General features: G+C 52.9%; 1 long non-coding RNA gene across 1 annotated transcript in view; it reads left to right on the top strand.

Annotated features, from left to right (window-relative positions):
* Positions 1 to 11108, top strand: part of LOC127697795 (uncharacterized) — a 30881-nt gene extending 19773 nt beyond the window's left edge. Inside the window, exons 2-3 of the long non-coding RNA XR_007980531.1 lie at positions 10774 to 10877; positions 10984 to 11108. This is a non-coding gene — a long non-coding RNA (uncharacterized LOC127697795). The remainder of the gene's footprint in view (positions 1 to 10773; positions 10878 to 10983) is intronic.
* The last annotated feature ends 3953 nt before the right edge of the window (positions 11109 to 15061 follow it).

Here is a 15061-nt window from a genome sequence, read left to right as displayed (position 1 = left end):
TGTCCTTTGGTCCAGCCAAAGTGCCTCTGGCTCCCAAACCACTCAAATGGAATAACTTTGGATGGGAAGAGGGACATTATTAGTAAAATTGAGGGCTTTCCCTAAATCTACTTTACTGGAGGAACCCGACTCCCTAGGGAAAATGTCTGCAAAGGTACCACTGGGAGCTCAGAGGAAAATATTATGTTCTAACCTTTTAAAAATTAATCCAGCTGTTAAGAGGGGACCCAACTGTATTTCACCGAAGCCATAGTCTGAAAGGTCCGACAGTGGAACCAGGACAAATGGAGCCGCCTAAGCAAATGCCACGTCATAGATTTACCTACCTACAAGACATTGGCATGGTTCAGGTCAGAGGTTAATTAAAGACATCAAAAGGTCATCATGTGATTAGGTGAAGGCAGACTTTTAATAGGACATTGGCCCGAGCCACACTGACAGAAGATTTATGCCAAGCGCGATGACATCGCCACGAATCCTGCTGATAACAAGAGCCTCAGTATTGGCCTGAACAGAATGATGAATGAAGCCCATATCTCCCCACACTGCTCATTACAAGCCCTTCACTCCCGGTGGCACTTAGCAGCATCTATTTACTGGAGCTGGGAGGTGTGGGAGAGTATCCCGGTCCATCTAATACTTTTAAACATACACTCATGATATAAAAATGAAACAAGAGATAAGATTAGGTCTTTGAATAATTGCATGGCACTGTTTCCTGGATTATTTGCACCAGTACCAACATTATCCTCACACCACCTGCCCCCCCCCAAGTGTTCTTCCAGTGTGTGAGCAGTTCAAGAAAATTAATTGTCTGAGGCAGAAGGTCAGAGGGGAAAAATTACCGATAAGCATGAAACACACTATAAAACAGAAGCTTGCTGAGTCTTGCCTTCCAAGGCTCTCAATATGTGAACAAAAGATAATGTAAAGAAAAAGACATACAGATTCCCCCTGCCATGCTTAGCATTGCTGTCCTTGTTTGGATTTGGTTAGGGAGCAGATCTAGAAAGAAGACCAAATAAATGGAGAATAAAAATAACAAGCAAGCAAACAAACAAAAACAACTTACAATATTGCTCAGCCTAAAGCAGATAGAAGAGAAACTAAGGGTCCTGATGAATAACGTTTACTTTCCCACGAAACTCCCTTTCAACATGTTATGTATTTATCAAACCACCAGAGTGTAAATTCTGTGAATAAGCCCCCTCGTCTCACAGTCATCAGACACCATGGAAACTGCAGAACAGAAAATGCTTGAGCATTCGCAAAGGCTGCTTTCCGTAGAGTCGAGTACAGCCATGTCTGCAGTTTCACAAGGCGGGGGCAGGGAGAGGATGATCAGAATCTTTCTGCTTGGGCCGCCAACCAGGGCCAGGCCAAAGGAGGATCACATCCCATCTAACCCCAAGGCAAGTGCCACATTAATTCAGAAACAGAGGTGGAGAGCCCAATAGAGATGGTAGGACTAGAAGACAGTTGCAGGAGAGCAGTGGGAAGGTCTCTGTTCCTCATTTGGGATCACTATTTTTTATATATATTCTATCTTAAATTATATGTATGTAGTAGGGTAGGGGTGTGTTATGGGGGTTTGTGCCATGAGGAAATGCCCTTAGGGGCCAGAAGATGATGTTGGATCTCCTAGAGCTGAAATTACAGGCAGCTGTTAGTCTGAGTCCTGAGAAACAAACTCAGGTTCTCTGAGAACGCGGTTGGTGTGCTTTCAATGGCTGTCAGCCATTTTAAGACCATTCTTATGGATAGAGCAAATGGCAGGTGGGTTTAAACAGTCTAATAGTTCAGCCCAGGATATACATGCAACCCCCGAGATCCATGAGAGTAAAGCTATGCATGCCGACCACACTCCCTGGCATGGAATAGACATCGTTTCTCGAGGGTTTAATGTAACCTCGCTTGGAATGAGCAAAACCTGGCAAGGACTACGGACACAGAGAGCCTTTTGTGAGGAGTCTTCTTTCAGTGTTTATGTGTTATGCATGAACATGCCAGCACGCACGTATGTGTTGACGCTAGGAGTCTTCCTCCATTCTCAGCCCCTTATGTTTTGAGACAGGTCACTCACTGAGGCTGGCCCTGAAGACCTGGAGGATCTGTGGAGAGCTGCTCTTCAGTCTCCCTCTGAAGCCCAAAGAGGCTGGTTTGAATACCAACCAAAACATCACCAGAGGCAGCAGTACAGTGGGTGGGCTTCAGGGACAGTGAGGGGCCAACAGGGGAAGCAAGTCTTTCCTTCTTCCGCGTCCTCTGACTCAGCCTGCCACCCACATCTAGGGTGGGTCTTCCCATTTCACAGAACTGGCTCAGGAAAACTGGCTCAGGACACTCCCTCACTGGGGTGTCCCACGGCTGTCTTCTTTCAGTCGATTCTAGATCTATCATAATGATAGCCTAGGCAGGGCCCATTCGTGTGTGTGTGTGTGTGTGTGTGTGTGTGTGTGTGTGTGTGTGTGTGTGTTTGACACTGCTATGGGGCTATTGGTGCACAGTGTAAGGCATGACTGTCTGTTTGTCTGTCTGAGATTCATGTCACTTTCAGAGATGATTTAAAGTTACCTGGTGTAAACAACTTTTGCCAACCTCCCAGTTCAAAGCACTAGACTGGAACACACAGAAAAAAACACAGAATCTTCTTCTCTTCTCTTCTCTTCTCTTCTCTTCTCTTCTCTTCTCTTCTCTTCTCTTCTCTTCTCTTCTCTTCTCTTCTCTTCTCCTCTCCTCTCCTCTCTTCTCTTCTCTTCTCTTCTTCTCTCCTCTCCTCTCCTCTCCTCTTCCCTTCTCTTTTCTTTTCTTCCCTTCTCTTTTCCATCTCCCCCTCACCTATCCCTCCCTCCCCCCCCCACTCTCTCTCCCACTCCAAGACAGGGTTTCTCTGTGCAGCCATAGTTATCCTAGAACTTGTTTCTGTAGACCAGGCTAGCCTTGAACTCAGAGATCTGCCTTCCTCTGCCTTAGGAGTGCTAGGACTAAAGACACATGCCATCACCACCTGGATATATATATATATATATATATATATATATATATATATATATATATATATACATATATATGTATATATATATATAAGGTCAGCCTGGTCTACAAAGCAAGCTCTAGACAGCAAGAGTTACACAGAGAAACCTTGTCACAAGAACTAAAGTAACCAACAACAACACAACAACAATAATAATAGTAATAATTAATAATAATATAAATAAGGGTCTGGAGATGGCTCGGTGGCTAAGAGCATGGACTGCTCTTCCAGAGAACTGGCACTCTGTTCCCAGTACCTAGTGACAATAACCTACAGCTACAGCTCCCAGTCACCTACTGCGCTCTTCTGGCCTCTTCAAGCCCCTGCGCCAACAGGCACATATCCATACATAGAAACAAACATACATAGTAAAAAAATAAATCTTTAAAAATGGGTAATAAAAGAGAAATGAATCAGTTACTAAGTTAGGTTGGTAATAATCTCTTCTGCTCTAGATGTGACTGAGGATCTAAGAGTCTACATTGGCTGCCCAAGGCTGGGACGAGAAGTGTTGGCTACCACTCCTGGCTTTTTCACGTGGGCTCTGAGGACCCAGCTCAGGTCCGTATGTGTGCACAGCAAGCACTTTACTCGGGGAACCAGCCTGTGGCCAAGGTAGTTCTGATGCTTGTCTTTGCTGAGTTGTGGTTTAAGCCAAGTCCTTAAATCAGGAAGGTAGCTTTCCATGAATGCCAGAATCAGTCTTGATGGCTCTCATGGACAGGGTCCTGTGGTGCAAATTCTACTTTCCTTTAGAGACTGACAGACTTTGTCAAGTTAAAAGGCACAGAAAGGATTGTTCCAAAGAAATCCATTTTAGCTTGTGTAACAGAAATTCATTCAATGTCTGACCACAGACACTTTTTTCCCCATGGAGCATTTATAAGCATTTCATGGAATTTATTTTGGAATAATATTTTGGACTTATGGAAATAAATGTTAAAAGAAATATTACAAACAGTTACTAGATGTAGCTTCAAGTTAACAGGACACACACACACACACACACACATGCACGCACAAGCATGCTTGCACTATTTTTACAAAACCTCAAAAGACTGAAGCTTGAAATACTGACTCTTGCATGTAATTCTAGCACTCAAGAGGAAAAAGCAAGAGGATCAGGAGTTCAAGGCTAGCCTGGGCTACACAGGGAATTTGAGGTTAGCCTTATCTACTGAGACTATTTCAAAACAAACAAGCAATGGGCTTGTGAGGCATACGCCAGGTGCTGAGTGAGCCTTTGTATTCATTGTTGCTGATGCCTGTGCACTCCACCTCTTCAGCAACCTTCCCAGTAAGAGTAGGGGGTCAGGGAAAACGCTGATCTATGCAAGAAAAGAAACAAACCAAACCAACCCCAAACAAAAATTCAAGCACCAAAAAAAAAAAAAAAAAAAAAAAAAAAAAAAAAAAAAAACCAAAAATCACAGGGCAGGGGATCCAAGCATGTCTTTTTTTGCCTAATTATCTTTGTTACGCTTTATCATTAATGTTACAGTTCTGGCTTTTCTGCCTTGGGTCGTAGCCACCTGGAGCCTCTGTTTGATGGAAAACAGGGAGAGTGATGAACAGGAACATAGGCATCCCAATGCAGGCCAGACGCCCTAGCCATGCAGAGGAGCAAAGCCACGGTGAATTCCTTTGAATTATCGGGAGAATGCCCTGGGAAAGTCAGAGAAATCTGACACAGACAAGTCAGACGTGACAATCTAATTAAATGGAATCACGTGCCTAAGAGATTCTGCTAGTGTCTCCTGGAATTTTCCTTCTCTTCTTTGTTTATGTGCACATACAGTCCTGTGTATACACATGTGCATGCTGACTGTCTTAGTTAGGGTCTTACTGCCATGTACAGACACCATGACCAAGGCAACTCTTATAAGGACAACATTTAATTGGGGCTGGCTTACAGGTTCAGAGGTCCATCCAGTCCATTATCATCAAGGCACGAGCATGGCAGCATCCAGGCAGGCATGGTGCAGGAGGAGCTGAGAGTTCTACATCTTCATCTGAAGGCTGCTAGCAGAATACAAGCTTTCAGGCAGCTAGGATGAGGGTCTTAAAGGCCACGCCCACAGTGACACACCTACTCCAACAAGGCCACACCTACTCCAACAGGGCTACACCCACTCCAACAAAACCACACCTACTCCAACAGGGCCACACCTTCTAATAGTGCCACTCCCTGGGCCAAGCACATACAAACCATCACATTGGTGTACAAGCAGGTCAGTGTGGGGGTGTTTTCCTCAATTGCTTTCCTCATTATTTTCAAATCTTTATCCTATTTTTAATTGTATGCTTCTGTCTGTGGGTGTGTATACAGCAGTGTGTGAGAGCACCCTCAGAGGCCAGATTAGGGAGTCGAGATTCCAGGGAGCTGGAATCACAGGTCATTATGAGTTCTGACAAACCAAGCTTGGATCCTCTGAAAGAGCAGTGCACACCCTCGGCTGCTAAGTCATCTTTCCAACCTTGCCATGTTATTGTGAGACAGGTCTGTACTGGATAGGTTTTCATTTTCTTTTGCTTGTTTGTTTGTTTCTACTTGGCACAAGCTGTAGTTGTCTGGGAGGAGGAAATATCAGCTGAGGTAAGTGCCTTCCTCAAGCTGGCTTGTAGGCAAGTCTGTTGGGGGCATTTTATAGAATAATGATTGACACCGGAGGGCCCAATCTACTGTAGATGGTACCATCCCTCATCAAGTAGTCCTGGGTTGTATAAAAATCATGGGAGCAAGCCAGTAAGCAGAACTCTTCCATGGCCTCTGCTTCAACTCCTGCCTCCAGGTTCCTGCCTGGAGTTTTCTTCTTGGCCTCCTCTTGGTACCCTGTTGCAATAAGCCAAATAAACCCTTTCCTCCCCAGATTGCTTTTGTTCATGGTGTCTTATCACAGCAATAGATCAGTACTCCTCTTAAAATCCCCTTAGAATAAAGCAAGCCTTCCAGGGACATCAAACAAATATGGTATATGACAAGCTACAATAAAGCCAGGAACATATTCTTATATCAAGGCTGGACAAGGGAACCCAGTAGGAGGAAAAGGGTCCCAAAGGCATGTAAAAGAGTCAGAGACAGCCCCCGCTCCCACTGTCGGGAATTCCTCAAGAACACCAAATTACAGAACCATAGCATGTATGCAGAGGACATAGGTCAGACCCATGCAGGCTCCCAGATCCCACTTGACAGTTGTGGTTGGTGGATTCTGTGGGCCATGCTCTTGTGGTGATCCTGATCCCTCTGGCTCCTCCAATCCTTCCTCACCTCCTCCAAAGGACTCTGGGGGCTCTGTGTAGCATTTGGCTGTGGGACTCTGCATCTGCTCACATCAGGTGCTGGATGAAGTCTCTCTGATGACCATTATGCTTGGCTCCAGTCCCAGCATTTCCTGTAGGCATAGCAAACTGCAAATTGGAGGTCTTGTGGCTATGGTAGTATCCCAATCCTTCCACCTGAGGCCTTGCCTGGTCACAGAGGATGGCCAGTTCAGGCTTCATCTCCCCCTTTACTAGGAGTCTTTGCTGGTGTCACCCTCATAGATCCCATGGAGTTTCCAGTGCACTGGATTTCTATGTCGGTCCTGAAATGCTCCCCAACTCCATTTATCTTTGCCAGTATTCTCTCCCTCCATCCCTCTCACCTGACCCCTCCTGTTCCCATCATCCCCATCTGCCCTTAGTCCACCTGCAAAATCTATTCTATTTCTTCTTCCCAGTAAGATCCTTGCATCCACCCCCACCCTCCTCAAGTTCTTGTCATTTAGCCTCTCTGGTTCTGTGGAGTGTAGCAATGACTATCCTTTACTCTACAGCTAATATCTACTTATAAATGAGTTCATATCATGTTTTTATTTCTGGGTCTGGATTACCTCACTCAGGATTATTTTTTTCCTAGTTCCATCCATTTTGCCTGCAAATTTCATGATGGCATTTTTTTTCAAACAGCTGAATAATACTCCATTGTATAAATGTACCACTTTTTTTTCTTTATCTATTCTTTGGTTAAGGGACATCTAGGTTGTTTCCAGTTTTTGGTTATTATGAATAAAGCTGTTACAAACATACTTGAGGGAGTGTCTTTGTGGTAAGATGGAGCATCCTTTGGGTATGTGCCCAGGAGTGGTATGGCTGGTTCTTGAGGTAAATTGATTCCCAATTTTCTAAGAAGCCTCCTTATTGATGCCCAGAGTGGCTGTACATATTTGCACTCCCACCAGCAGTGGAGGGGTGTTCCCCTTGCTCCACATCCTCGCCTGTATGAGCTGTCACTTGTGTTTTTGATCTGAGCCATTCTGACAGGTGTAAGATGAAATCTTGATTGGAATTTCCCTGGTGGCTAAAGATGTTGAACCTCTCTTTGTTTCACAGCCATTTTTGGTTCCTCTGTTGAGGGTTCCCTGTTTAGAGCTATACCACACTTTTTCATTGGATTAATTACTTTGTCATTGTCTAGTTTCTTGAGTTCTTTATACATCTTGGATATTAGCCCTCTGCCAGATGTGGAGTTGGTGAAAGCCTTTTCCCATTCTGTAGGCTGCTGTCTAACCAGCTTTTAAAAAACCCTTGGTTATCAATATAAACATTTTTCTTCCATAAAACTTCAGATACTAACAAAGATTTTTACTGGATTATTTGGGCTGTGCTGAATATCGCACACAAAACCTTGTGCATGCTTAGTAGAGGATCAGCCGCTGAGTTCCATCCCCAGAGCTCTGATCCCTCCTCCCCATCACACTCTCCCTCCCTCCCTCCCTTCCTCCCTCCCTTCCTCCCTCTTTCTTTCTTTCTTTCTTTCTTTCTTTCTTTCTTTCTTTCTTTCTTTCTTTCTTTCTTTCTTTCTTTCTTCCTTCCTTCCTTCCTTCCTTCCTTCCTTCCTTCCTTCCTTCCTTCCTTTTTTATTTCCCTTTAATTTTGAAATCATGAAGTTGGCCAGGCTGTTTGAACTTCCCTTTGTAGATCAGGAAAATCTGAACATGTTTTCATTTTAATTTTCTGAATGCAAATGTTTTAAACATGAACAAGTATTCTTTTAAATCTTCTACACACAAAACCTCACCTTAGTGGCAGTGTGACTCAGAAGGAAGACTGGCAGGATTTCTCCATCTTCCCCTACTGTCATAACTACTAGCTCAAAAGAAACCAATGTTGGCTAAGAAGATAGGCAGTTGGGAGACCAGTTTCTCTCTATATACCATTTAATAATAATTTTTTTCAGGACTAAAGACATAGCATGGTTAAGAATGCTTGATGCTGGAGCTCAGTTCCAGCACCCAGATCAGGAGTTCTAATCACGTGAAACTCCAGCTCCAGGGCTTCTGATCCCTTCTTCTGGCCTCTGTCAACACACACACACACATACACACACACACACACACACACACACACACACACGCACGCACGCACACACACAGACACACACACATGCACATAACCCTAAAGTAAATATTTGCTTCCCACAATTACATTATGTTTTATGCAAAAGTTTTTTCTCTTGTGTGTTTTTACTTTTATTGAAAATATTTTTTTCTCCCATAAGATACTCTAATTACAGGTTTCCCTCCCCACTTACCCTAGTTCCTCCGACCGACCTCCCCTCCCATGTGGATCTACTGCTTTTTCTCTCTCTCATTAAAAATCACAGGCTTCCAAGGGATAACAATAAAATGAAGTAAAATAAGATAAAACAAAAACAAGCACACAGAATAGGACAAAACAAACAAAAGGAAAAGAGCCTACGAAATGACACAAAAAGATTTATATAAAGGCAGAGACCCACTCATTCAAACACTCAGAAATCCCATGAAAACACTAAACTGGAAGCCACGATATATTTAAAGAAAGTTTAGGGAAACAAGGGAAAATAAAAATAAAAATGAAAAAATGAAGATTAAAATAAAAGAGACTTGACATGACATTAGGACAGAAGGAACCTCCAAAGATGCCACAGAATTCACTTCCTGTTGGCCACTGAGTCCCACCCTTATGAGTAGTTCCTTTTCAGAGGGAGACTCTCTTGGGGAAACTAAATTTCCACTTGCAAGTGATTATCAGTTGGAGACAGTGTCTAAGTTAGATACAGGAATGTGTGTCTACTTGTATCAGATCTACAGCCCCATCTGGTATAGACCCGTGCTGGCCCTGTGCATGTGAGCTCATAACTAAATACACGGGGACATAGAGGGCTTTGGTTTCTTGGTATCCTCCATCCCCTCTGGTTGTTACATTCCTTCTGTCTCCTCTTCTGAGGGGTTCCCTAAATACTGAGGGGAGGGATTTGATGGAGACCTCCCATTTAAGGCTGAGGATTCTAAGGTCTCTCACTCTCTGCCCATTGTCTGGCTGTGGTCTTTATATGTGTTCCCATCTGCTGTAGGAGGAAGCCTCTCTGGTGGTGACTGAGCAGGGCACTGACCTCCTTCCCTGGCCACGGTGCATATATGCTTCAAATTCAAGGCAAACCTGCTGGTGTTCTCAACAGAGCAGCCGTAGGCATGTTCCCGATGGCTATTTAGATGGGATCATTTTCCTCCTTGCTGTGTTTGGACTTAGCGTTCTATTCCCAAGGAATATTTACACTATGTTTGGCATCAAATTCATACGGCAGTTTTATGTTTCGTAGTCTGAAAAAGAAAGCTTCGGAGATTATTGTGATGTAGTCATTTCTTCTGAGCATGACACGGTTATAGTCATCCTAGTGACAAGATTGCTATAGGTTCTGCAGAGGACCTTACTCTGCTTCCAGCCTAGACAGGAGAATAAGGACAATACACAGATAGCAAGGACATCGTCATGTGATCAGACTGGCTGTGTTTACACAGAGCACACAGGAGGAGGGGGAGAGGGGTCCTAGACTTTCATCCAAGATCCTACCTACCACCCTCTCCTGTCACCAGGTCTTGGGTAGATGTGATAGAATATATAGGAAGTAAAAGGTAGATGGGGAGCTCCAGAGATGCTCCTGCCCATGAGTCATCCCTCCTGCCCCTGTAGGCAGCCTCTCACTCACAGATGCACCAGGAGGGAGCCCATTCCCTTATCATGCTGGGCTAATATGGAATTTTTTCTGTGGTCTGCTATTTTCCTGCCGGGGTGAAGAGACACTTCTTCAGGTCTCCTCAAGAAAAATTACACATCAGAGATTCTTAGCATTAAGAACATTATTAAGAGTACAAACAGCTGTGCACACAAGTGACTAGTGTGTGTGTGTGTGTGTGTGTGTGTGTGTGTGTGTGTGTGTGTGAACGTTTATAAGGCTTGCTTCCCTGCTGCTTTTCTCTGCCAGGGTCTTGCATGTGGCTGGATACACAATGCCTCGACTTCATTCTCTGCTTAGTTACTGCCTCTGCTTCCATTATGGACTCTCCCAATGGGACTGCAAGCCAAAATAAGCACTCTTCTACTCCTGTAAGCCACTCATGATCATGGAGTTTTATTACACTGACAAGAATAAGGACTGCAGTGCCCGTTCATGTTCTGGCGCCATGCCTTGTCCTGTGGCGTTTACTAGACCACCTTGCTTATATGGTTTCCAAGATAAAGCCCACCTCAGCTGGCTCTGCTGAAACTCCCAACACTCCTGTTTCACGGAGGCTGAACCATGACAGTGCCCGTAGGAGTCCAAAGTCGATGAATGCTGGTAGGTTCCTCGCATCCGACTTCTAAGTCTGTACATTCACATCTGAGATAAAAGGAGCGCAAGAGCCTAACTCCTGGGCTCTGGGTATGCTTGCTTCTAGGGTGTGACTCCAAGGACAAGATGAGGGCCGAGGAGAAGGCTCATCCCTGAGAGGTGCTGGCTGCCAGGACCGCCCGCCCGAGCTTGATCCCTGGGACCTAGACGGTAAGTGAAAGTGCTGATTCCGGCGCGGTGTCCTTGGACCCTCACACACCGTGTGGGGCCTCTGCGTTCCCCTACAATAAAAGCAGTGAACTTCAACTGTTTTCAGATGTGAGAAGAGAAGCTGTGGACGTAATATTCACCAGCGTCATCAAATGCAGAAAGACTGAAGGCTGAGACTGCTAGTGCTGGTCATTGTTCTCACTGCTGCAGCGGAATCCAACCAGAAGCAACTCAGAGGAGCAGGGGCAGCAGGGGCAGCAGGGGCAGCAGGGGCAAGAGGGGCAGGAGGGGCAGGAGGAGGGGCAGCAGGGGCAGCAGGGGCAGCAGGGGCAGGAGGAGGGGCAGCAGGGGCAGCAGGGGCAGCAGGGGCAGCAGGGGCAGGAGGAGGGGTAGCAGGGGCAGCAGGGGCAGGAGGAGCAGCAGGGGCAGCAGGGGCAGGAGGGGCAGGAGGGGCAGCAGGGGCAGCAGCAGCAGCAGGGGCAGGAGGGGCAGCAGGGGAAGCAGGGGCAGCAGGGGCAGGAGGGTCAGCAGGGGCAGGAGGAGGGGCAGCAGGGGCAGCAGGGGCAGAAGGGGCAGCAGGGGCAGCAGCAGCAGCAGGGGCAGGAGGGGCAGCAGGGGAAGCAGGGGCAGCAGGGGCAGGAGGGGCAGCAGGGGCAGGAGGGGCAGCAGGGGCAGGAGGGGCAGCAGGGGCAGCAGGGGCAGCAGTGGCAGAAGGGTCAGCAGGGGCAGCAGCGGCAGCAGGGGCAACAGGGGCAGGAGGGGCAGCAGGGGCAGCAGGGGCAGCAGGGGCAGGAGGAGGGGCAGCAGGGGCAGGAGGGGCAGCAGGGGCAGGAGGGGTAGCAGGGGCAGCAGGGGCAGGAGGGGCAGCAGGGGCAGCAGGGGCAGGAGGGGCAGGAGTGGCAGGAGGGACAGCAGGGGCAGCAGGGGCAGCAGGGGCAGCAGGGGCAGCAGGGGCAGCAGGGGCTGGAGGGGCAGCAGGGGCAGCAGGGGCAGGAGGGGCAGCAGGGGCAGCAGGGGCAGCAGGGGCAGGAGGGGCAGGAGGGGCAGGAGGGGCAGCAGGGGCAGGAAGGGCAGCAGCAGCATCAGGGGCAGGAGGAGGGGCAGCAGGGGCAGCAGGGGCAGCAGGAGCAGGAGGAGGGGCAGCAGGGGCAGCAGGGGCAGCAGGGGCAGGAGGGGCAGCAGGGGCAGCAGGGGCAGGAGGAGGAGCAGCAGGGGCAGCAGGGACAGCAGGGGCAGGAGGGGCAGCAGGAGGGGCAGCAGGGGCAGCAGGGGCAGGAGGAGGGGCAGCAGGGGCAGGAGGGGCAGCAGGGGCAGCAGGGGCAGCAGCAGGGGCAGCAGGGGCAGCAGGGGCAGCAGGGGCAGCAGGGGCAGGAGGGGCAGCAGGGGCAGCAGGGGCAGGAGGGGGAGGAGGGGCAGCAGGGGCAGCAGGGGCAGCAGGGGCAGCAGGGGCAGGAGGGGCAGCAGCAGGGGCAGGAGGAGGGGCAGCAGGGGCAGCAGGGGCAGCAGGGGCAGCAGGGGCAGCAGGGGCAGCAGGGGCAGGAGGAGGGGCAGCAGGGGCAGGAGGGGCAGCAGCAGGGGCAGGAGGAGGGGCAGCAGGGGCAGCAGGGGCAGCAGGGGCAGCAGGGGCAGCAGGGGCAGGAGGAGGGGCAGCAGGGGCTGCAGGGGCAGGAGGAGGGGCAGCAGGGGCCGCAGGGGCAGCAGGGGCAGGAGGAGCAGCAGGGGCAGCAGGGGCAGGAAGGGTAGCAGCAGCATCAGGGGCAGGAGGAGGGGCAGCAGGGACAGCAGGGGCAGCAGGAGCAGGAGGAGGGGCAGCAGGGGCAGCAGGGGCAGCAGGGGCAGGAGGGGCAGCAGGGGCAGGAGGGGCAGCAGGGGCAGGAGGGGCAGCAGGGGCAGCAGGGGCAGGAGGAGGAGCAGCAGGGGCAGCAGGGGCAGCAGGGGCAGGAGGGGCAGCAGGAGGGGCAGCAGGGGCAGCAGGGGCAGGAGGAGGGGCAGCAGGGGCAGCAGGGGCAGGAGGGGCAGGAGGGGCAGCAGGGGCAGCAGGGGCAGGAGGGTCAGCAGGGGCAGGAGGAGGGGCAGCAGGGGCAGCAGGGGCAGAAGGGGCAGCAGGGGCAGCAGCAGCAGCAGGGGCAGGAGGGGCAGCAGGGGAAGCAGGGGCAGCAGGGGCAGGAGGGGCAGCAGGGGCAGGAGGGGCAGCAGGGGCAGGAGGGGCAGCAGGGGCAGCAGGGGCAGCAGTGGCAGAAGGGTCAGCAGGGGCAGCAGCGGCAGCAGGGGCAACAGGGGCAGGAGGGGCAGCAGGGGCAGCAGGGGCAGCAGGGGCAGGAGGAGGGGCAGCAGGGGCAGGAGGGGCAGCAGGGGCAGGAGGGGTAGCAGGGGCAGCAGGGGCAGGAGGGGCAGCAGGGGCAGCAGGGGCAGGAGGGGCAGGAGTGGCAGGAGGGACAGCAGGGGCAGCAGGGGCAGCAGGGGCAGCAGGGGCAGCAGGGGCAGGAGGGGCAGCAGCAGGGGCAGGAGGAGGGGCAGCAGGGGCAGCAGGGGCAGCAGGGGCAGCAGGGGCAGGAGGGGCAGCAGGGGCAGCAGGGGCAGGAGGAGGGGCAGCAGGGGCCTCAGGGGCAGGAGGAGGGGCAGCAGGGGCAGCAGGGGCAGCAGGGGCAGGAGGGGCAGCAGCAGGGGCAGGAGGAGGGGCAGCAGGGGCAGCAGGGGCAGCAGGGGCAGCAGGGGCAGCAGGGGCAGGAGGGGCAGCAGGGGCAGCAGGGGCAGGAGGAGGGGCAGCAGGGGCCGCAGGGGCAGGAGGAGGGGCAGCAGGGGCCGCAGGGGCAGCAGGGGCAGGAGGGGCAGAAGGGGCAGCAGGGGCAGGAGGAGGGGCAGCAGGGGCAGGAGGGGCAGCAGGGGCAGCAGGGGCAGGAGGAGGGGCAGCAGGGGCAGCAGGGGCAGCAGGGGCAGCAGGGGCAGGAGGGGCAGCAGGGGCAGCAGGGGCAGGAGGGGCAGGAGGGGCAGCAGGGGCAGCAGGGGCAGCAGGGGCAGCAGGGGCAGGAGGAGGGGCAGCAGGGGCAGGAGGAGGGGCAGCAGGGGCAGCAGGGGCAGCAGGGGCAGGAGGGGCAGCAGGGGCAGCAGGGGCAGGAGGAGGGGCAGCAGGGGCAGCAGGGGCAGGAGGGGCAGGAGGGGCAGCAGCAGGGGCAGGAGGAGGGGCAGCAGGGGCAGGAGGAGGGGCAGCAGGGGCAGCAGGGGCAGGAGGGGCAGCAGGGGCAGCAGGGGCAGGAGGAGGGGCAGCAGGGGCTGCAGGGGCAGGAGGAGGGGCAGCAGGGGCCGCAGGGGCAGCAGGGGCAGGAGGGGCAGCAGGGGCAGCAGGGGCAGGAAGGGCAGCAGCAGCATCAGGGGCAGGAGGAGGGGCAGCAGGGGCAGCAGGGGCAGCAGGAGCAGGAGGAGGGGCAGCAGGGGCAGCAGGGGCAGCAGGGGCAGGAGGGGCAGCAGGGGCAGGAGGGGCAGCAGGGGCAGCAGGGGCAGGAGGAGGAGCAGCAGGGGCAGCAGGGGCAGCAGGAGCAGGAGGGGCAGCAGGAGGGGCAGCAGGGGCAGCAGGGGCAGGAGGAGGGGCAGCAGGGGCAGCAGGGGCAGCAGGGGCAGCAGGGGCAGGAGGGGCAGCAGGGGCAGCAGGGGCAGGAGGAGGGGCAGCAGGGGCAGCAGGGGCAGCAGGGGCAGCAGGGGCAGCAGGGGCAGGAGGGGCAGCAGCAGGGGCAGGAGGAGGGGCAGCAGGGGCAGCAGGGGCAGGAGGGGCAGCAGGGGCAGCAGGGGCAGGAGGAGGGGCAGCAGGGGCCGCAGGGGCAGGAGGAGGGGCAGCAGGGGCAGCAGGGGCAGCAGGGGCAGGAGGGGCAGCAGCAGGGGCAGGAGGAGGGGCAGCAGGGGCAGCAGGGGCAACAGGGGCAGGAGGGGCAGCAGGGGCAGCAGGGGCAGGAGGAGGGGCAGCAGGGGCCGCAGGGGCAGGAGGAGGGGCAGCAGGGGCAGGAGGGGCCGCAGGGGCAGGAGGGGCAGCAGGGGCAGCAGGGGCAGGAGGGGCATCAGGGGCAGCAGGGGCAGCAGGGGCAGGAGGGGCAGCAGGGGCAACAGGGGCAGGAGGGGCAGGAGGGGCAGGAGGGGCAGGAGGGGCAGCAGGGGCAGCAGGGGCAGCAGGGGCAGCAGGGGCATGAGAGGCAGCA

The sequence above is a fragment of the Apodemus sylvaticus genome, chromosome 12, assembly GCF_947179515.1.
Source record: "Apodemus sylvaticus chromosome 12, mApoSyl1.1, whole genome shotgun sequence".
NCBI classification, from domain to species: domain Eukaryota; kingdom Metazoa; phylum Chordata; class Mammalia; order Rodentia; family Muridae; genus Apodemus; species Apodemus sylvaticus.
The sequence above is the reverse complement of the archived record's forward strand: the minus strand, read 5'-3'. Positions and strand labels throughout refer to the sequence as shown.